Raw genomic sequence first — 24,159 nt, 5'->3', positions numbered from 1 at the left:
AACAGGAGCTGATTGAAAAGCTGTTGGAAGATGCTAGAATGTCTATGCCAAATACAGACAAGAGGTAGAAGCTGAGAGAAGCATGAGTAATGGTAATGTATTTGAGAACTACAACTTTTTCAACTAACAGAAATAGAAAGAGGGGTATTAACATCAAATACAAAGCAAACTGAAATTTAAAAACATTGCAAAACTAGAATGCAGGGAAAACCCCTGGTAGCAATGGAATTCAAACACAAGTGTGTGGAAGGAAGGTGCATGCAGTAATAAAAGTCTGGCTACTACTTTTTAACAATATTTTTCTGGGTAGGGATATTCCCTTGATGTAGAAGCAGTAGTGGTAGTTAAACCAAAGGAGGGGACGGGTCCTCTTGATCCAGGCACACCCACCCATTTTGATTATGAATTATGACTACATATTGTTTATGGTAATTTTGGCAAAAAGAATTGTGAAAATATTGCCAAGAGCAGTAGGCCTGGATCAGTGTAGGATTATCGAAGATGGGCAAGACCATTTGATATTAATAGAACCTTTGATTCAGATTGATACATTGGGTAATAATATGTTAATAGGTTTGGTTGTTGAAAAACAGTGTTTCATAGAGTGAGTTGAGAATGTAGAAAAAGATCCTTCAAAATATTTTGTTTTCCACAGATATAGCCAGTGTTAATATTTCATTTATACAGAGGAGCCTCAACCTAGGGTGAAGTATGGAAGTGAGCTGTCTGAAAGTGTTTAGCTTTACAAGTGGAACTAGACAATGTGTCCACTTTCATCATTGCTCTTTGTTTATGGTTAGAGGCATTAGCCATGACTGGATATGAAAGGAGAAATCCTAATAAGAAGTATCCCTTTTTGCAGATGACCTAATATCAATCCATAACATTGATAAACACAGCTGGATATAAAGTAAAAATAAAAACAAAGGCTATAGTAATGCAGTTGTGCCTCAAGACATGACTTGCAGAACTTCCCATTTTTGTGAGGTCATGTCAAAGAGAGGTACAGGAATTTCATTTCAATGGGATGTTGAAAAAGTAGCTAAAGAGGGAGAATAAATTACTCAGATTGCAAGGAAGATAAGACTATGAAAATTATTTATGGACGTTGACAATAACATAAGCAATTTAAGATGTTTTTGGTCCCACTGGTTCTTCATGTAGGGCAGGCTTTTATAATTAAAGGAGAGATCAATGTGAGACAGTATGAAAAAGGAAATTAAGGACATTCTTAGGAATAACAAAAGAGAAAGAAGGATGTGGGGTAAAACCAGATCTGAGGTAGTTAACTTCATTTGGTCATCAACCTGTGGGTTTCTGATTCAGACTGGATCCGAGATGGCAGTTTCACTAGCATCAGATCCAAGCTCCTCCCCTTACCCATAATACCACTGCACCTCCTTCCTTCCCTCAGATCTCGTTTGCCACAGCTTCGCCTACAGCGTGATCCCTTAAGTTCCAGGTTGGTAGGACAGTTTTGGGGTATTTTTTGGTGTGTAGGTAGATCTATGACCCCTTTTTTTCCTTAACCTCCCCTTTGTGTTCTCCGTTAAGTAAAAAGAAAAATAGAGTATTGTTAGTGTAGGCTCTCTTCCCATTTCCCGCCTCATGTTTGTTTGTCTCTGTGTGTGTGTGTCTCTGTGTGTGTGTGTCTCTGTGTGTGTGTGTCTCTGTGTGTGTGTGTCTCTGTGTGTGTGTGTCTCTGTGTGTGTGTGTGTGTCTCTGTGTGTGTGTCTCTGTGTGTGTGTCTCTGTGTGTGTGTGTCTCTGTGTGTGTGTGTGTGTCTCTGTGTGTGTGTGTCTCTGTGTGTGTGTGTGTCTCTGTCTGTGTGTGTGTGTCTCTGTCTGTGTGTGTGTGTCTCTGTCTGTGTGTGTGTGTCTCTGTGTGTGTGTGTGTCTCTGTCTGTGTGTGTGTGTCTCTGTGTGTGTGTGTGTGTGTGTCTCTGTGTGTGTGTGTGTCTCTGTGTGTGTGTGTGTGTGTCTCTGTGTGTGTCTCTGTGTGTGTGTCTCTGTGTGTGTGTCTCTGTGTGTGTGTGTGTGTCTCTGTGTGTGTGTGTCTCTGTGTGTGTGTGTCTCTGTGTGTGTGTGTGTGTCTCTGTGTGTGTGTGTCTCTGTGTGTGTGTGTCTCTGTGTGTGTGTCTCTGTGTGTGTGTCTCTGTGTGTGTGTGTGTGTGTGTGTGTGTGTGTGTGTGTGTGTGTGTGTGTCTCTGTGTGTGTGTCTCTGTGTGTGTGTCTCTGTGTTGGGTTTCTGCCTTTGGTACCTTGTACCTCTTGGGCTGGATGATGTCTGATCAACAGAAGTTGATCTTCAGGAAGTGCACAGAATGTGGCCATAAGTTGTCACCGGTGGATGACCATACTGTGTGTTGTATGTTTGGGGGCAATACACTTGTCCTCCGACTCCTCCATATGTGCTGGGTTTAACCCCAGGACCCTGAAAGACCGCACGGCCAAGCAGATGTTAAAGGGGCTTCTCCCTTCTATGGAGGCGGCCGCCTTCTCACCTACTGTTTCTGCGGTCACGGCTATGACCACAACTACCTCGGCCATTATGTCCTCCCCTCACTCACAGACTGGGACTCACCATCCTGACCACAGACCTGGGGAAAGGGAGTCTAGGAAACAGAGAGAAAGAAAAGGGAAGGAAGAGCTCCCCAGAACGCTCAGATCCGGTGGGTCCTCCTTCCAAGCTACCTGCTGTTACCAGGCCAACTTCCCCTTGGCTCTGTTCCCAGAGGATGTTCTTCATGTTTCACTGTTGCAGTCATTACATTTGGGTAATCTGCTGGCAGGTTGCCCTCAGTCGGCCTGATTAACAAAGTCTTGAGTCCTGCGTCGGTTGCTGTCCCTTCTTCCATGACATCAGGTCATCAGGGGTATAAAACATGCACCCAATGCCATTACATCAGTCTTTCTTGCCGTGCGGTGCCTGAAGCAGAAGCAGTTCGCAAGTGCTGATTGGCAGACTCCTGAAATTTTCGTTTTCGAGTTTCAGAACCGAAGTCTTCAACTTAAAGCTAAGTACCCCGTTGGGGAAACTTTTTCTTGCTCTTTACCGATGTCAGTAAAAGTTAATTGCATTACTTGTGGAAAGCAAATACCTCATAGAGGTTTTCATCGGTACTGTATTCCTTGCCTAGGCCCTGACCACGACGTACCTTTCTGTCGGTTTTGTGCTTCATTTAATCAGCGCACTATCCGTCGTTGGTACATTTTTGCCTCTAACTATTTTGGTTCTCGGTTTAATTATCCAGAAATAACGTTGGTTAGCCATCCGACTACCGGGATTCCGAAAAAATGCAAAGAAAAAGACGGAGACAGGCCGTTGAGGTCCATAACTGCCGACGACGCTTCTCCTAAGCCAGTCGCCAGTTCGCCGGTACTCAGTGAGGCACTTTCACAGCCCCTGATACCCGCTACTTCTGACTTGCAGGCCTCTACTGAGACCCATTCGGAGTCCGGTATGCAGTGAGATGCTTCACCTATGGAACCTGCGGGTGTCTCTACCTTGGATGAGTCTGGAACCGCTGTGCAGGCACCGGCTTCTGAGGGTGTTTTCAGGCCTACAGACTTGCATATTAAACCGACTCCACCTATTCTACTAAGGCCTAAATCTCGATCTATGTCTAAAAAAACGATGCCCAGGCCACATGTTCAAGCCCCTATGCCTAAAAAACAAATGATCAAAATGGCTGAAGATCTTATTACTCTAATCAGGGGTAGTCACCCCCCCCCCTTCTAAGAGGCCTAGGGCTGAGCTTGACTATGCATCTTCTGATCAGGACTCTGTTTCTTCTGATTCTTCTAATGACCTGGAGTTGTCCATCCCTACTTATGAGGATTCTAATGCAGAGGATTCCATTCCCTCTGCCCCCCCCCCCCCCCCGAGGACTTTTCCTTTGGGGAAACTTTACATACCTTAAGGGAGCATTTTCACTGGGAAAGTCAGGAATTTTCTGAATCAAAAAAGAGGCTTTGGGATTTCCTTCTACCTCAGCATAGGCCTTTGGCTATACCTGCTGTACTAGACATTGTTCATGTGTTTTCGGAATCCAGTATGGTCCCTGATTCCCTGCTTCCGGCTCCTAGTAAACCTGACAGATACTACAGAGATCCTGAGTCACACAAGTTCCTTTTCAAAAATCCTGTTGCGGACCCAAAAACCATTTCTCAGGGGCCCAAGGGCGTTTAAGGCTTATACTGCTAAAAATCCTAACCCTTCTGATAGAGACTCCAGGGCGCTGGATAGATGGGGTAAAAAGGGTTATACTTCTTGAACCTTGGCATTCAGGGCTTTAAACTGCCAATTTTATATGTTAAAATATCAACAACATATTATTGGACTGCTTAAACAGAAAATGATGTTGATTTCTAACTGTGTGGAAAATAAAGATTTACAGGATTTATTGCATTCTACTGAACAAGTTGGAAAACATACTTTGCAATGTGGTTTTGATTCCTTAGAGGCCTCTTGCAGGGCTGCGGTCACTGGGTCTGTACTTAGAGGCATGCTTGGCTTAAGGAGCAGTCTCTGCCTGATCATGTTAAAGCAAAATTGTTGGATGCTCCTTTAAATCAGAACCGCCTGTTTGGCAATAAGGCTGAAGAAGTTCTAAAAAAGATGGAAAATAAAGCTAAATCTTTGCAAACTGTAAAAGACTTCTTACAAGTGCAACCTCCAAGATTTAGTAGGCACTGGCCTACTAAGAATTGGTCCTTTCCAGCTCCTTCCAGATCCTCTCAAGCCAAACCCAGTCACACCAAAAGCTCCAAGTTTCAGTTCGGGGGGACTCTTAGAACTAAGCAATGGGGGGCCTCCACCTCCAAATCTGGAAATAACTAGACCCCCCTATGGTAAACAGTCTCAATGACTTTCCTTTAAAATTACCAAGCACTTAACTTTTAGCCGCCCCTTTTGGGGGGGGGGGGATTGCTCTTCTTGCAAAAAACTGGGTACTCATAACCCAGGACAAATGGGTTTTAAAAATAGTGTCCCAGGGATACAGATTTCATTTCCACATGTTGCCAACACCAAACGGGTGGCCAGACCTGCCCCCAAATCAGTGGGCAGAGGCTCAAAAACAAGTACTTTCCCTCTTAAACATGGGGGCTATTCAACTGGTACCAGAAGAGGAAAGGGGACAAGGTTTCTAGTCCAGGCTTTACCTGGTACCCAGAAAAGACAAATCATGGCATCCAATTCTGGACCTGTCTACTCTAAACACCTTTCTGGACATTCCAAAATTCAAGATGCTGACTCTTCACCAGATGTTCATCGTGTTTCACTGTTGCAGTCATTACTCTTGGGTTATCCTGCTGGCAGGCTACCCTCAGTCGTCCAGAATTCCAAAGTCTAGGTCTGGCATCGGTTGCTGTCGCCTCTTCCCTGACGTCAGTGCGCCAGGGGTATAAAAGTTGCAGCCGACACCATTTTCTTCAGTCTTTCTTGCCGTGCGGTACCCGAAGCAAAAACAGATCTGGAGTAGGGACTTCATTTGTCAGCAACCTTTGGGTCTTGGATCCGAGCCGGCAACTTATTATACAGCTATGGATCCGAGCTCCTAGCTCCTCCCCTCACCCATAATCTCCTGCCAACTCCAAATGACCTCAGATCTAGTTTGCCGCTCTTAGGTGTGACAGCTGGATATTGAGCTCCTGGCATTTTTCAGATAAGTGACTCTGTTTCTGGTCAAATTAGTGTAATTTTTCATTGTTTAAACAGTGTGTGTGTGTTAGGTTTCCTTTTTGTTCGTTAATTCTTAAATTTTTAGAGTTAACCCTCCCCTCGCTGGTCGTTAGTGTGTGTGTGTTGCTTGCGTTTGGGGCCTAGCGTGCTTGTGTAGTTTTATTTAGTTTGGGTTATCATGTCAGAGGCCCCAAAACCCATCTTCTCCAAGTGCACCGAGTGTGGCCATAAGCTCTCTCTGGCAGATGGCCACAGTCGGTGTGTTCGGTGCCTTGGGGTTAAACACCTGTCCTCGGGATGTACCATTTGTGCAGCGTTCAACCCCAGGGCACTGAAGGAGCAGAGGTCGAAGCTGATCCTGGCGGGACTTCTGCCCCCAGATTCGGCTTCGGCCTCCGCTACTCCCGTGGCACCTCCTCAGCCTTTGGTGGTGGCCACTCCTGCCCCCCTTCCCCCGGCCGGGATTCAAACTCCCGCTAAGGCGCCGGAGGACAGGGAGGCCAGGAGGGTGAAACAGAGGGAGAAGCACCACAAGCGGCGGGCCGAGGCCTCCGCTTCGGCCCCCCCAGCTAAGCGGGCTTCTCCCTCCACGGCTTCCAGGTCTCCTCCTCCTCGGCTCCGATCACATTGCTTCTCCCCGGGACCTGAGTTGGAGGAGACCCGATCTCCGTCGAGGTCATTGAGGCGGCATTCCAGGCCTGCCTCGGTGGCCTCATCGAGATCCACCTACAGCCTGTCTGATGCAGACTTGGACCGGATATCGAGAAGGTTCCTCCAGGCCCAGCTGCAGATGGGAGTGCTCTTGCCCCCCCCCCCTTCGGGGGTGAGCTCGACACCCTTTTTTGCTCTGATAGCTCCTTCTCTGACACGCTTCCCGGGTTCAGAGCGCTTGGAGCCGGGCAGCGTTGGAGCCAGGGGTGGGTCGGCGCCGACAGTACTGGGTACTTCGGATCCGACCCTGCCCTCGAGTCTGTCGGTTCCATCGTCGGATCCAACCTCTCGAAGCCGTGGGCCGAGCTTCGGATCCGAGGGATTCAGTGTGCCTTCGGCTCCGTCCAGGTCGGAGCACACTGGTCCCTCGGATCCGACCGTCTCGGCGCCGGTTCCGATCCCTTCATCGGATCCGAGTGGGAATCGGCTTTTGGAGCCCAGGGAGAGCGGCTCCCCCTCGGCCTTCGATGTAGTGGAGAGGGCTCTGTCGAGAGCATCCGGACCCCCGGCCCTTGTCTCCGCTCCACCCTGCACTCCCTCTCTGCTGGGTCAGGCTTCCATCACCCGGCCACAGGGACAGCCTGCTTCGATGTCCCAGGTTGTTCCATTGGAACAGGATATTGCTGGTGAGACCTCCTCGGACAGCCCCCCCGAGGAAGTGCCTCACAAGCATAAGTGTAAGAGGAGGCACGTGGACTCCCCCGAGTCTTTAACAGAGGACACAGACTTGGATGAAGGGGAAGGCTCCCCAGGGTCACCCCCTGAGGATGTCTCCTTTGGAGACATCATGGAAATGCTCAGGATCGGGGGGGGGTGGGTGGTCTGCCCCCTAAGGCTTCCTCCGACGAGTCCGTGTTTCTGGAGGCATTCGAAGCAGGCCCGTCTACCTCTTGGGTGTCCTCTCCGGCCGACCCCTTGGTGGACTTTATTACCATCAGGGCGTGGAAGGAGCCGGACACTGTGGAGCCAGTCCCTAAACGCCCGGATAGGATTTTGAGTTTTACTCCAGGTTAAAGACGGGGGACTTGAGACCAATTCTAAACCTTTCCGTCTTGAACCTGTCGGTAACCAAGGAAAAATTCCGAATGGTCACTCTTCAATCCATTCTCCCCCTCTTGCGGGAGAACGATTGGATGTGCTCAATAGACCTCAAGGATGCGTACTACCACATTTTAATGGACAGATGATCCAGGAGGTTTCTCCGCTTCCGGCTGGGAGCCAGCCACTATCAGTTCAGGGTCCTTCCCTTTGGCCTCACCACAGCCCCCAGGGTGTTCACCAAAGTTTTAGCAGTGATAGTGGCCCACCTGAGACTCCAGGGAATGCAGGTCTTCCCGTACCTGGACGACTGGTTCCTGACCGCCCCAACAAGGCATTTACTCTGCTCAGCCAGAGACTTTTTTCTCCGCCTAGCCCCCCAGTTAGGCATCACGATCAATACGGACAAATCCTCCCTTGCTCTGACACAAGTGATAGAGGTCATAGGGGCCAGATTGGATACGAGAAGTCTGCGAGCCTACCTCACTTCGGAACGACTACAGAATCTGAGACTTCATGTGTGGGCCATCCTCCAATCAGAAGCTCCACCGGCAGAATTGGTCCTGAGGGCGCTGGGCTCCATGGCAGCGGCAATAATGTTTCTTCCATGTGCTCGTCTAAATATGAGGGTGCTACAATGGACCCTCCAAGTACAATGGTCCTTTCAGCTTCTTCCTCTCTTCACCCTATGTCTATCAGCAAGGCTTGCAGGAGGGCCCTGTTATGGTGGCTCCAGTCCCCAGACCTCCATACAGGCCGACCCTTCTGCGCTCCACCTCCTCTCGTCACGGTGACCACGGACGCTTCTCACCTCGGGTGGGGGTGGGGGGGCCTTGCTCAGGCAGAACAGTCCAAGGCACGTGGAACAACACAGAGACCTCCCTGCATGTCAGTGTTCTGGAGATGAGGGCGGTGCTGTTAGCGTTGCAAGCACTTCAGAACCTTCTACCCGTAGGAACTATTGCGATACAGACGGACAACATGTCAGTTGTCTGGTACATCAACAAACAGGGGGGGAACCAGGTCTTACCCTCTCTGCCGAGCGGCCATGAGGGTGTGGGAATGGGCGATCTCCACCAACCGCTTTCTGATCGCAACGCACATTCCGGGATGGGGCAACATTCTGGCGGACAAAGTCAGCCGCACCATTCTTTCCCCTTACGAGTGGTCTCTCAACTCCTGAGGAGCGAAGCGGATATTTGCAAAATGGGGGCAACCCTGCTGCGATCTCTTTGCCTCTCCCTCAAATACGAAATGCGACAGCTTCTTTGCTCTGATTCCCCCACCAGGGGAAGCCCAGAGAGACGCTCTAGTGCATGCTTGGCCCGCCCGGTCTACTTTATGCCTATCCTCCTCTACCCCTGATGCTAAAGCTCTTACAGAAAGCCTCTCGGTTGGGGAGCAGAATGATCCTCATTGCCCCATTCTGGCCTTGGCAAACTTGGTTTCCTTACCTGTGGTCTCACTTGGTGATTCCTCCCTGGATTCTGGATTCCAGCCCGGATCTAATATCCCATCCATCAGGCTTACTGACCCCGAATCTGGACAATCTGAAGCTGACAGCTTGGCTGCTCCAGTTCCACTCTTAATCAGGACTCCCGGCATCTTGGTGGCAGCGCATAAACCTTCCACCAGGAAAGTTTACCACAGTAAATGGAGGCGCTTTTCCATCTGGGCGGAACATCATAATTTGGACCCCTTCACTGCTCCGTTAACGTCCGTGTTGGACTTCCTCACCGGACTTTTTCAGCAAGGGGCTAGCTGTTAGACAGTCAAGGTACAATTGGCAGCCATCTCCCATTACTATGTGGGACATGAGACAGGTCCTTTGATGTCAGCTAAACTATGTAAAACCTTCTTCAAGGGTACTTTTCTGCTCAGGCCCCCTATCAAAGAAGCCGTACCCCCTTGGGATCTATCACTACTTCTTCAAGCCTTGACTGCTTCTCCCTTTGAACCAGCTGCCTCGGCCGAACTTAAATATCTGTCTTAGAAAACAGCATTCCTGGTAGCCATCACTTCAGCGAAAAGAGTTTCGGAACTTCAAGCTCTTTCCGTGAAATCCCCTTACTTGGTTTTTCATCAGGATAGAGTGTACCTCAGGACAAATCCCTCCTTCCTACCCAAGGTGGCCTCAGAAACCAATATCAATCAGTCCATCAACCTACCATTTTTCTTTCCTAATTATCAAAATAAAGGAGAGTACAAGCTGCATTCTTTAGATGTGCACAGGCATCTGCGTTTCTATATTCATAGGACTGCTGGCCACAGACAATCCGATCAGCTGTTCATTTCCTTTGCCAAATTCAGTTTGGGTAAAGCCGTTTCGAAGGTCACCTTATCACGCTGGATTTCCCAATGTATTCTTCTAGCTTATGAAGCTTCTGGGAGGCCCGTACCTCAGGGAGTCCGTGCACATTCCACTTGCTCCATATCTACTTCTGCTGCCTTTAGATCTAGAGTTCCCTTGGATGATATTTGCTCGGCAGCCACTTGGGCCTCATTTATACCTTTATCAACCACTACAAACTGGACATCATTTCCAGAGGGAGAGCATCCTTTGGCTCCGCAGTGCTCCGGAACATCCTTCCATGATGGCCGCCCAAGATTCAGGTAGCTGGGGACTCTGTCCCAAAGGTTGCTGACAAATGAAGTCCCTACTCCAGATTAAGAAGTTATGTACTCACCATAACGTTCCATCTGAGTAGGTGGCTTCATTTGTCTGCAACCATCCCCCCCGGCCTTCAGAAGAGTTAGTTTTGTTTGTATTATCCTGCTTTTTCCTGTTGGGATACCTTTCCAGGTATATGTAGGAGGGCAAACTTGATCCGAGGTCATTTGGAGTTGGCAGGGGATTATGGGTGAGGGGAGGAGCTAGGAGCTCGGATCCATAGCTGTATAATAAGTTGCCGGCTCGGATCCGATATCGGATCCAAGACCCAAAGGTTGCAGACAAATGAAGCCACCTACTTGGATGGAACGTTATGGTGAGTACATAACTACTTATTTGCAAGTGCCGGTTGGCCGACTCCTGAGATTTTCAAATCCCAATTTCAGAACCGAAGTCTTCATTAAAGCTAAGTACCCCGTTGGGGAAACTTTCTTCTTGCTTCAGACCGATGTCAGAAAAAGTTAACAATTGTATTTCTTGTGGGAAGCAAATACCTCATAAGGATTTTCACTCTTACTGTATTCCTTGCCTAGGCCTTGATCACAACGTTGCTAGCTGTCGGTTTTATGCTAGATTTAACCAATGCATTATTAAGCGTCTGTTCGATTTTTGCATTTCATTACTTTGGCCGAAGATTTAATTATATAATGCCGTCGGAACAGCCGACGACCGGAGTTTACAAAAACCGCAAGGACAAGGAAAAGGATAGGCATCCGAGGTCCAAAACCGACGAGGCCTCCGCTAGGCCAGTCACCGGTTCTCAGTGTGGCACTTTCGCAGCCCCTGGTGCCCGCTACCTCAGAGCCACAGGCTGCTTCTGACTCCCACGTGGAGCCGACTGGGCCTCTGGATACTCAAGGTTTTGGACACTTGGAAATCATTCCCTCAGATGGGTCCGGAGCCGCTGAGCAGGCATCGGCTTCTGAGGGTGTCTTCAGACCTACACAACTATATATTAAGCCATCTTCAGCTTCAAAGACTAAAGCAGCCCTAAAGACAAAGAAACAAGTACAGCATTCTCCTATTCAGACTTCCATGCCTAAAAAACAGATGCTCAAAATGGCCGAAGACCTAATTACTTTGATCAGGGGTTCCCATCCCCCTCCTGATAAGAGGTCTAGGCAAGAGACAGAGTATGATTCTTCTGATCAGGTTTCTATTTCTTCTGATTCCTCTTCTGAACAGGATTATTCCATGCTTCCCTATGAGGATTCTGATGCTGAAGAATCCATTCCTTCAGCCTCTCCTCCTGAGGATTATTCTTTTGGGGAAACCCTGCATACCATGAGGGAGCATTTCCACTGGGAGAGCCAAGATTATTCTGAATAAGGCTTAGAGACTTTCTGCTACTTCCTCAGCACAGACCCCTTGCTATTCCACCTGTTCTAGACATTGTAGATGATGTATTTTCAGAGTCCGGCCTGTCCCCTGACTCTTTACCCCCTGCACCTGCTAAGCCAGACAAGATACTTCAGGGTCCCGGATTCTCATAAATTCCTATATAAAAACCCCGCTGCTGACCCAGAAACTATATCTCCGGGTCCCAAAGGGGTTAAAGCTTCCACTGCAAAAAACCCTGTCCCCTCTGATAGGGATTCTAGGGCTCTAGACAGATGGGGGAAAAAAGTTTACACTTCTGCTACCTTGGCTGTAAGGGCTTTAAATTGTCAGTTTCATATTCTTAAATATCAGCAATATTTAATGTCACTGCTTAACCAGAAATTGTTGGCAAATACTGAATGTTCAGAGGACAAGGAAATGCAGGATTTATTGCATGCAGCTGAACAAGTGGGAAAGCATACTTTGCAATGTGGTTATGATTCACTGGAGGCCTCTTGCAGGGCCGCTGTTGCAGGTTCAGTTATTAGAAGGCATGCTTTGTTAAAGGAACAGAATCTGCCTGATCATGTTAAAGCAAAATTATTAGATGCTCCATTACAGCATGATACTTTGTTTGGTACTAAAGCAGAAGAGGTGTTGAAAAAAAATGGAGGATAAAGCAAAATCCATGCAGACAGTAAAGGATTTCTTACAGGTACAGCCACCCAGGTTTAGTAGGAACTGGCCTTCTAAAAATTGGTCCTTTCCAGTGTCAGACCACAAAGAGGCAGATACAGGCGTTCCAGAGGCAGATCTCAGCCCCAAGGCTCATACAGGCCTAAACAATGGGGTGCTCCTACCTCCAAAAGCGGAGAAGACAAATCACAACCTTACAGGAAACAGTCCCAATGAATTTCATCTGCCAGATCCAAGCACTTTTCTTTTGGCAGCCCCCTTAGGGGGAAAACTAGCACTTTTTTCATCAAATTGGCAATTGGTTACCCAGGACAAATGGGTCCTCAACATAGTGTTCCAAGGCTACAGGTTCCATTTTCACACCCTTCCAAGGTCAAAAGGTATGCCAGACCTGCCACACAATCAATGGGCAGAGGCACAAAAACAAATTACAGCCCTCATGGACATGAGGGCCATTCAGCAAGTACCACAACAAGAGCAGGGGCAAGTATTTTACTCCAGACGTTTCCTAGTGCCCAGAAAGGACAAAACCTGGAGACCAATATTGGACCTGTCTATACTAAATACGTTTTTGGAAGTTCCAAAATTCAAGATGTTGACTCTACAGCAGCTACTGCCCATACTGGGCAAGAAGGCTTGGCTCGTAACTTTGGACCTAAAAGAGGCATACCTGCTTGTCCCAATCAGACAGTCTTGCAGAAGATACCTCAGATTCATAGCTGGCTCAATGCACTACCAATTCTCTGCACTGCCCTTTGGCTTATCTACTGCACCCAGGGTCTTCACAAAATGCCTGGCACCAGTAATTGCATTTTGAAGACAGAGGAATTCAAATATATCCCTACTTGGACGACTGCCTAATTCAAGCAGAGAACAAAGACATTCTTCTAAAGCATCTGGCATTTGTAAAAAGATTACTAATTGGCCTAGGGAACACAGTAAACGAAAATAAATCAAAACTAGTGCCCTCTCAAGAGATAATATTCCTGGGTGCAAGCTTAAATACAACTGCCCAGATGGCTTATCTCATGCCAGACAAACAAAAGCAACTGACTTCTTACTTCAAGAAATTGGCAACAAAAACCCACTTATCTGCAAGGAAAATCCTGCAGGCCTTTGGTTTCATGGCATCCTGCATTCTACTAATTCCATATGCCAGACTGCATATGAGGAAACTAAAACGGTATCTACAAAGTATTTGGACTCAGCATTACCACAGCCTGGAGACAGTAATTGCACTCATTCCCTGCCTGTAACAGGAGTTTCGATGGTGGGCAGAGGCCTGTCACCACAACAAGGGTCTGCCATTCAGTTTATCCACAGCCAGACAGACACTGACAACGGATGCATCAGATTATGCCTGGGGGGGCCATATGGCAGGAAAATGTATTCAGGGCACATGGCCTGCAAACCAGATGCATCTTCACATCAATCAAAAAGAGATGCTTGCTGTTCAAAATGCCCTGACAGCTTTCAAGGACCTGCTTCATCCAGGACAGCTACTGATAAAGACAGACAATACTACGGTCATGTGGTACATAAACAAGCAGGGAGGTACACATTCCTACCCCCTCTGCAGACAAGCAATGACCTTATGGGACACAGCATTGACTTATCAAGTTCACCTGCAAGCACAATTCCTGCCAGGAAAAACAAATACACTGGCAGACGAACTAAGCAGAAACCTCATGGATCCCCATGAATGGAAACTGGATCCACAAGTCTTCAGCATGATAACAAGGAAATGGGGATGCCCAGACATAGATCTATTTGCCTCCCCTTACAACTGCCAAGTGCAGAGATTTTGCACAAGTATTTATCACAAGCAAGCATGGAAAGTGGACGCCCTATCCTTCAGCTGGAAAAATCTAACAGTATATGCCTTTCCTTCCCAGGGTACTCCTAAAGGTCAGACAAGAGAAGCCAAAAATGATACTGATTACACTAGAGTGGCCACGCCAGCACTGGTACCCAATCCTAAAGAGCTTGTCTCAAGGTCCAGCATGGATTTTGCCTCAAACTACTCACTTGCTGACACAACAAAACAATCGGATTCTGCAAAGCCAACTCAGGACCTTAAATCTGGCAGCATGGCGGATAATGTAGCCATTCAGAACACTCCTCTTTCAAAAGCTGTTATTGATGTTTTCTTGGAGGCCAGGAGGCCCAGTACCAGAAAATCTTATGCAGAAAAATGGAAGAGATTCTGTTCTTGAAACCAGGAACAAGGCACTGACGTGTGTGTACCAAATATCCCCCAGATTTTACAATACCTAACTGAGATGCTGAACAAAGGCCTTTCCTTCTCATCAATTAAGATTCATGCCTCTGCCATTTCAGCCCATTACAATACAGAACCACCTATCTTTTCTCATCCTTTAGTAAGGCAGTACCTCAGAGGGGCCAAAAACATTAGGCCTCCAAGGAGAGCACCAATTCCGGCCTGGGACCTCAATTATGTTTTGGAAAAACTCACACTGCCTCCTTTCGAGCCAGCCTCAACAGCGGATATAAAATTCTTATCCTGGAAAACAGCTCTGCTCCTAGCAATAACCTCTGCAAGATGAGTCTCGGAGTTACAAGCACTCATGGCTGTGGAACCTTTTATCATTTTTCATCCAGACAGGATTTCTCTGAGGACAAACCCAACATTTATGCCTAAGGTGGTGTCCAGTGTGGCCCTCAACCAAACCATTCACTTGCCTACCTTTTATCCAAATCCACAGAACAAGGGTGAGAAAATTCTGCATTCTTTGGACATACACAGGCAGTTATGCTTCTACTTGGACAGAACTAAAGCTTTCAGAAAGACTGAGCAACTTTTAGTGTCATATGCTTCAGGATCACAAGGAAAGGCTATCTCAAAACAGACTCTCTCTAAATGGATAGGCCATTGCATCCATTTCTGCCATTTTCAGCATGGCAAATCAGTGCCTAAGGGCATTAGGCTTCATTCTACCAGAGCAGCAGCCACTTCAGCAGCCTTCCTCAGAGGAGTACCAACCAAAGATATCTTAGAGGCTGCATCCTGGAGTTCAATGCACACTTTCACAAAACACTACCACTTATCTCTTTACTCTAAATCCAGAGCAGGCTTGGCCACTGCAGTTCTGCAGGGCCTCATAGCCTCTCCTAATCCTATTTAGCCCAGCCACCCATCCTCAGCTTTGGGATTCAACCCAAGAGTAATGACTGCAACAGTGAAACACGATGAACATAGTACAGTTGTGTACCTACCATAAATGTAGATGTTCGAGTGTATTCACTGTTGCAGTCCAGGTTACCCATCCACCATCCCCCTTTCCTTTGCTGGGACTTATCTGTACTTCTCTATCCTATACAACCTATGTGGTGCATTTGCTTGTAGATGAAGGAAATGTTATTTTTGTGCATGCATATTTTTTGGCATATTTTTTCAGCCTACCAATTTGGAGGCACCTGACATCTTGGGCAAGAAAAACTGAAGAAAATGGCGTTGGCTGCATCTTTTATACCCCTGGCACACTGACGTCGGGGAAGAGGTGACAGCAACCGACGCCGGACCTAGACTTTGGAATTCTGGCCGATTGAGGGTAGCCTGCCAGCAGGATACAAAAGAATAATGACTGCAACAGTGAATACACTCTAACATCTACATTTATGGTAGGTACACAACTGTACTTTACTTCCTATGTTAGGCAAATATGCCTGGTTGGCAACTCTAGTTTTGAAAGAAGCTTACCTGCATTTCCCAATCAGGGAGTCTTGCAGAAGATACCTATGCTTCAAAGCAGGCTGCTTACATTATTAGTTCTCTGCACTGCCCTTTGGGTTGTCTACTGCGTCCAGGGTATTCATAAAGTGCCTGGCTCCAGTAATTGCATTTTGCAGGCAAAGCAATATTCAGATATACCCATACCTGTACGATTGTCTAATTCAGGCAGAAAACCAGGCCATACTTCTAAATCATCTGGCGTTTGTAAAAAGGGTTCTAACTTCTCTGGGGTACACAATAAACGAAAAGAAATCACAACTTCTACCCTCTCAACAGATTACATTCCTGGGTGCAAGCTTGAATAAGCTGCCCAGATGGCTTTCCTCACGCCAGAAAAGCAAATTCATTTGTTAACTTACTTCAAACAAGTGGCCACAAAAACCCTGTTTCCTGCAAGACAAATACTGCAAGCCTTGGGTTTCATGGCCTCCTGCATTCTTCTAATTCCGTATGCAAGTCTATGGAGGTTTATCAGCCCCAAATAAATTGAAAAATAGGATACTTAAGCAAATTTCGGATATTAGACTACAGAATGAATGTAATGCGTTATATCAGCATATTAAAGTGAATATGGGGCACAAATTTTTATTTATGGTATTACAAAGCATTAACAGTAATGTTAGGGGAGGAAATATTTTTAATGACAAGAGTGTGCAGAAACTAGATGGATAATTAGACTTGGGGCTCATAAACCCCCAGGCTTGAATGCTGTAATTCCTTTAAAACCCATCCTTAGAAAAAGGAGGGTGAAATACTGATCTCTGATTGGTTGCTGAGTATTTTAAATAGCTCTGTTTTGTCTGTTATGCACTATCTAATGAAGGGCTTGTTAGCTTGAAAGCGTTCAACAGTGCACTTGTATTGGCATTTTATTGTTTTAATAAACTTTTTTATAGTTTCAGCTTGGTGTCTCCTGCTTGCTGCATTTTTGGATTTACACTTGGTTACTGGCAGAGGGACTTTGGTGCGGGGTAACTTTTTAGCTGTTTTCCAATGGTTATGGTAGCTGGGGACTCTGCCCCACAAGTTCATGACCAAATGAAGTTAACTACTCCAGATAAAAAAGTTATGTACTTACCATAACGTTCCATCTGAGTAGTTAAACTTCATTTGTCGTCAGCCGTCCCACCCACCTTCCCCCTGGCTTTGTTATTACGTTCATTCATCTGAAGTGACTAAGAGGTAGTGCCGTTGCGGCTCTCTTTTGTGTTTTCTTGTGGGTCAGGTTTTTGCTAATCAGGCTCATTTGCTGGGTGTCAAACTCGATCTGAGGGAAGGAAGGAGGTGTATTGATGATATGGGTAAGGGGAGGAGCTTGGAGCTCGAATCTGATGCTAGTGAAACTGCCGTCTCGGGATCCGGTCCGGATCCGAAACCCACAGGTTGATGACAAATGAAGTCTAACTACTCAGATGGAACGTTATGGTAAGTACATAACTTATTTTTCTGATAAAGAAATAGAGTGGTTTGCGACTACTAAATTTAGAGGCTTACTATAAATTTGTGCAACTTAGATTAGTGTAATTGATCCAGGACTTTGTATATATAACGTGTAGAAGCATATGATGGGCTTGTAACCTGACAAGGTAATGGCAGGCTCACACATGGGCATTTTGGCAGCTCTAGGTAAGGAATATGAAGAGCATTATATGCAACTTTATGTGTGTTTGTAAATACACAAGTAAGTGTGTGTGTGTCTCTTTCTCTCTCTCTCTAGACATATATATATATATATATATATATATATATATATATATATATATATATATATATATATATATATATATATATATATATATATATATATATATATATATATATATACAAATAAATATATATATATATATATATAAGTATATGTATAAAATTCTCTATATATATATATATATATATATATATATATATATATATGTGTGTGTGTGTGTGTGTGTATGTATGTGTAAAGTTAAGCAAGTCTTTAATGTTAAAGGAAGCCAAACTTTAGAAATATAAACCAGTACCAATATCTTGTACTATATGTTGTCATAATGAGGACACAAAATAAAATGTAATGGGCATTTGGAAAAGAAAGAACAGAAAACTGAAGTTTTTGTTGCAGATGATAAACGTATCTGATGTCTTCAAATGGGATGAAACCAAACAAACCCTCGAGTTATTGAACTCTGATCAACTTGCATATACAGATCTGATTTTAAAGTTTGAGGAAGATATTCAGATGTTGGATAGTTTGTTTGTCTTTCGGCTTTTCCCAGTAAGGGGTTGCCACAGCCGAACTCCGGTCCGCTAGTGATTGGCAGTAGATTTTTTTTTTTTTTTTTTACGAAACGCTGAGGTGCCAGCTCGACGCCCAACCTTCAACGAAGGCACGCCCATTTACGCACGCATGTCTTTCGAACGCTACCCAACCGCGGGGAGGACATGCAGACTCCACACAGAAGGCACTCCCAAGCCAAGCCGAGAATTGAACGGGAGAACCTCTTGCTGTGAGGTAACAACGCTATCACTGTACCACCGCGGAATATAATGTTGGATAGTAATTTTGTTAAACTACATTTAATAGTGTTTATAATTGAGAGAAGATAAGAAATAGCAGATTGGATAAGAGTAAAAAGTGCAGCAGATAAGGCAGTTTTACATTTGTGGAGGCAGTACATCATAAAGATAAAAATAGCATGGTGTGTGCAGTTAAGTAAAACTGTTACAGACGATTAGTGGAGGGAAAAGCATGTTAACCCTAGATATTCAGTTGTCAGGAAAATTAGAATTTTTGCATGAAAATGTTTGCAAAAATAATTCAGTGCAAATATGAGTTGAAAAAATGTTGCTGCAAACAATAGGCACATGTAAACAGATATGATTCAGAAAAAGGCTGTGCGGGACATTGGTTTTGAGAAATGTTTGAGTTGCATCTGTACAAAAATGAATTGAATAATGTTGTAAGTGTTATACTTGGAAGAGAATTTAACTTCAAGGAAAACTCCACCCTCTCCTCCAGTTTAACTCAGTCCTTGGGCTTCTTTTTTCCCTACATTGTGGTTCCAGTTTTATGTAGGTACCAGAAATCTGCTTGTACTTCTTAAATCTTTTTTCCTTACATTGTAATCAAAGGAAGAGGAAGCCCACCTAGCTTTTTTAAAGCTCAACTCCTCACATACTTTGCAGAGGACTTAATCTCCGCCTAACATGTCATAGACTGTTAAATCTGTAGTTTAACCTGTGAGGTACTGCTGTCAGTCTTTTATGGGCAAACTATCCTGCTATTGTCAAGAACACAGCAGCTGATATAAAAAAGACACAACAGTGGAACTGTTTCCACTGTTTTATTGCAGAGAAGAGGAGGACTTAACACTCCCCTTTCATAGCAAAACAAAGCAATTAGATCAATCAGGGATTTAAAGGCAGTTGTCACCTCATCTGACAAATTTACATAGGCAGCAACACTGTATTGAAATACTAAGTTTTAAATGTTGGTTATGTATAATAGCATATATGTTAAGAAAAATGTCATATCAAAGATGTCCGTGATATATAGAGGAAAAAAAACAGAAAAGTCAGAAAATATTTTTCCTTGTAAAGTATCATCACATTACCATTTTCAACCCCACCCCCCCCACACACACAAGACTGGACTGCAGAAAGAGAGACGAGTGGCAACCCTATCAACTAGGTGCACTGATACTGTTCATATAAAAGTCTTTTATGCTTTTTTGTGACGTTCTTCCAGAGCATAGCTCTCAACCCTCCATCTCCAAAATGAGGAACACTAGCCCTCATAATGTTGAACAAATGGGCAAAATGTGGAACATATACTAATGGCTTACTAACAACTTCAACTAGGAAAGCCATAGGATGGTTAAAATATGCTGGTTTTACTTATAAAGATCTTTTAATGAATTAATATGATTAATTTCTATGTACCATGGATTTCACTTAAAAAAAATTCCTAACGCTGAATGTGTGACAGAGTCTTTCAATGTGTAACATTGAGAAACTTTGAGGAACATGAACTTTTTAAGACCCCAAATGAGGTACGATGTTCATCGTGTTTCACTGTTGCCGTTATTACATTTGGGTAATCTGCTGGCAGGTTGCCTTCAGTCGGCCTGATTAACAAAGTCTTGGGTCCTGCGTCGGTTGCTGTCCCTTCTTCCATGATGTCAGGTTGTCAGGGGTATAAAACATGCAGCCGACGCCATTACATCAGTCTTTCTTACCGTGCGGTGCTTGAAGCAGAAGCAGTTCGCAAGTGCCGGTCGTCCGACTCCTGAAATTTTCATTTTCGAGTTTCAGAATGAAAGTCTTCAACTAAAAGCTTAGTACCCCGTTGGGGAAACTTTTTCTTGCTCCTTACCGATGTCAGTAAAAGTTAATAATTGTATTACTTGTGGGAAGCAAATACCTCATAAGGATTTTCATTTGTACTGTATTCCTTGCCTAGGCCCTGACCATGACGTACCTTGCTGTGTCGGTTTTGTGCTTTATTTAATCAGCGCACTATCCGTCGTCGGTACATTTTTCTTCAAAATATTTCGGTTCTCGGTTTAATTATCCAGAAATGACGTCGGTTAGCCGTCCGACTACCGGAATACTGAAAAAATGCAAAGAAAAAGACAGGCTGTTGAGGTCCAAAACTGCCGATGACGCTTCTCCTAAGCCAGTCGCCAGTTCACCGGTACTCAGTGAGGTGCTTTCGCAGCCCCTGATACCTGCTACTTCTGATTCGCAGGCCTCTACTGAGACCCATTCGGAGTCCGGTATGCCGCAAGATGCTTCACATATGGAACCCGTGGATGTCTCTACCTTGGATGGGTCCAGAGCTGCTGAGCAGGAACCGGCTTCTGAGGGTGTGTTCAGGCCTACTGACTTGCATATTAAACCGACTCCAACTTCAGTACTAAGGCCTAAATCTCGATCTATGTCTAAAAAACTGACGCCCAGGCCACATGTTCAGGCCCCTATGCCTAAAAAAAAACAAATGATCAAAATGGCTGAAGATTTAATTACTCTAGTCAGGGGTAGTCCCCCCCTCCAAGAGGCCTAAGATTGAATTTGACTATGAATCTTCTGAACAGGACTCTGTTTCTTCTGACTCTCTTAATGATGTGGAGTTGTCCATACATACTTTTGAGGACTCTGATGCAGAGGAATTCCATGCCCTATGCTTCTCCGCCTGAGGATTTCTCTTTTGGGGAAACTTTACATACCTTAAGGGAGCATTTCCACTGGGAAAGTCAGGATTTCTCTGAATCCAAAAAGAGGCTTGGGGATTTCCTCCTTCTTCCTCAGCATAGGCCTTTGGCTATACCTTGATATTGTTGATGTGTTTTCAGAATCCAGTATGGCCCCTGATTCCTTGCCTCCAGCCCCTAGCAAACCAGACAGGTACTACAGGGTTCCTGAGTCTCACAAATTCCTTTTCAAAAATCCTGTTGCGGACCCTGAAACCATTTCTCAGGGACCCAAGGGCATTAAGGCTTCTACTGCTAAAAATCCTTACCCTTCTGATAGAGACTCCAGGGCGCTGGATAGATGGGGTAAAAGGTTTATACTTCTGCAACCTTCACAATCAGGGCTTTAAACCGTCAATTCCATATGCTAAAATATCAACAGCATATCATGGGACTGCTTAAACAGAAAATGATGTTGATTTTTGACTGTGTGGAAAATAAAGATTTGCAGGATTTATTGCATTCAGCTGAACAAGTTGGCAAATATACTTTGCAATGTGGTTTTGATTCTTTAGAGACCTCTTGAACGACTGCTGTTACTGGGTCTGTGCTTAGAAGGCATGCTTGGCTTAAGGAGCAATCTCTACCTGATCATGTTAAAGCAAAACTTTTGGATGCTCCTTTACAGCAGGACCGTCTGTTTGGCAATAAGGCTGAAGAAATTCTGAAAAAGATGGAAGATAAAGCTAAATCCATGCAAACTGTGAAAGATTTCTTACAAGTGCAACCTCTTAGATTTAGTAGGCACTTGCCTATTAAGAACTGGTCCTTTCCAACTCCTTCCAGAACCACTACGGCCAAACCCAGACATTCCAAAAGCACCAGGTTTCAGTCCCAAGGGACTTTCAGAACTAAGCAATGGGGTGCTTCCACATCCAAATCTGGAAACAAGGCACCACCCTATGGTAAATAGTCTCAGTGACTTTCCTTTGAAATTACCAAGCACTTAACTCTTAGCCGCCCCTTTGGGGGGAAAACTGTCTCTTCATTCAAGCAACTGGCAACTTATAACCCAGGACAAATGGGTTTTAAATATAGTGTCCCAGGGATACAGATTTCATTTCCACACACTGCCAACTCCAAACGGGTGGCCAGACCTGCCCCCAAATCAGTGGGCAGAGGCTCAGAAACAAGTACTTTCCCCTCCCAAACATGGGGGCTATTCAACTAGTACCAGAAGAGGAAAAGGGACAATGTCTTTATTCCAGACTTTTCCTAGTACCCAGAAAAGACAAATCATGGCACCCAATTCTGGACCTGTCTACTCTAAACATCTTTCTGGACATTCCAAAATTCAAGATGCGGACTCTTCACCAGTTACTTCCTATGCTAGGCAAGGATGCCTGGTTAGCAATTCTCTGCTTAAAAGAGGCTTACCTGCATATCCCAATCAGGGAATCTTGCATAATTCAAAGCAGGCTGCATGCATTATCAGTTATCTACACTGCCCTTTGGCTTGTCTACTGCACCCAGGATATTCACAAAGTGCCTGGCTCCAGTAATTGCATTTTGCAGACAAAGAAATATTCAAATATATCCATACCTGGACGATTGTGTAATTCAGGCAGAAAATCAGGCCATTCTTCTAAAACATCTGGTGTTTGTATAAAGAGTTCTAACCTGTCTAGGGTACACCATAAACAACAAGAAATCAGAGCTGGTACCCTCTCAAAAGATTACATTCCTGGGTGCAAGCTTGAATACAACTGCCCAGATGGTTTCCTTATGCCAGCAAAGCAAATTCATTTGGTGACTTACTTCAAAGAAGTGGCCACAAAAAACCTGCTATCTGCAAGGCAAATACTGCAAGCCTTGGGGTTCATGGCCTCCTGCATTCTTCTAATTCCATATGCAAGACTGCATATGAGGAAACTACTTAAAAAAATTTATGGAGTCAACATTGTCACAATCTGGAAACAATGATTCCTATCATACCTTGCCTGCGCCTAGAGTTCCTATGGTGGGCAGAGGCCTGCCACCAAAACAAAGGACTGTCATTCACACCACCCCCTGCTGCCCAAACCCTAACTACAGACGCATCAGACTATGCATGGGGGCTCATCTGGCAGGGAAGTGCATTCAGGGCAAACAGAGCCCAAATCAAATGCACCTTCATATCAATAGAAAAAAAAATGCTAGCTGTACAGAATGCACTGACTACCTTCAGGGACTACCTTCATCCAGGACATTTACTGAAGATGAACAACACCAGGGTTATGTGGTACATAAACAAGCAGGGGGTACACATTCCTACCCCCTCTGCAGACTAGCCATGGCATTGTAGAACACGGCCTTGATCTACCAAGTACAACTACAAGCTCAATTCCTGCCAGTAAAGCAGAATGTTCTGGCAGACTAAGCAGAAATCTCATGGACTGTCACGAATGGAGGCTGGAACCACGAATTTTCAACATGTTGACACGCAAATGGGGGAGCCCAGACATAGATCTTTTTACCTCACCCCAGAATTACCAGTTGGGCAAATTTTGCACAAGAACTTCTCACAAAAAAGCCTGGAAAGTGGATTCTCTGTCCTTCAGCTGGAAAAACCTATCAGTCTGTGCCTTTCCCCCTCTGCCTTTGCTCTCCAACGTTCTACTAAAAGTCAGACAGGACAGACGAAAAATGATCTTTGATTGCTCCAGACTGGTCTCGCCAACACTGGTACCCACTCCTGCTCAGTGTCTCACACATTTCTCTGTGGCACCTGCCTCAGACACCTTCCTTACCGTCTCAGCAGGAGAACCAAATTCTGCACCCTCAGCTCCAAACATTGAATCTTGCAGCTTGGCTAATCACTTAAATTCCCCCTTAGCATCCCTCAGCAAACCTGTGATGGATGTCATTCTGGAGGTGAGAAGACCTAGTACTAGAAAATCTTATGCTGACAAATGGAAAATATTCTGTGCCTGGAGTCAATCTTAAGGGATGAGCACAGAGTGCCCAATTTACCTCAGATTTTGCAGTACTTAACTGACATGCTTCACATGGGCCTGTCTTTTTCTTCCATAAAAATCCATGTCTCAGCCATTTCAGCTCATTGCAACACAGCCACC

At 45.2% G+C, this 24,159-nt stretch overlaps 1 protein-coding gene across 1 annotated transcript in view; it reads left to right on the top strand.

Annotated features, from left to right (window-relative positions):
* Window positions 1–24,159, top strand: part of UBAP2L (ubiquitin associated protein 2 like) — a gene marked incomplete in the record, with an annotated part of 3,970,948 nt that overhangs the window by 578,673 nt on the left and 3,368,116 nt on the right.

The sequence above is a fragment of the Protopterus annectens genome, chromosome 8.part0 (genome assembly GCF_019279795.1).
Source record: "Protopterus annectens isolate FY-2018-M chromosome 8.part0, PAN1.0, whole genome shotgun sequence".
Classification (NCBI taxonomy): domain Eukaryota; kingdom Metazoa; phylum Chordata; order Ceratodontiformes; family Protopteridae; genus Protopterus; species Protopterus annectens.
This window is presented reverse-complemented; position numbering and strand designations above follow the sequence as displayed.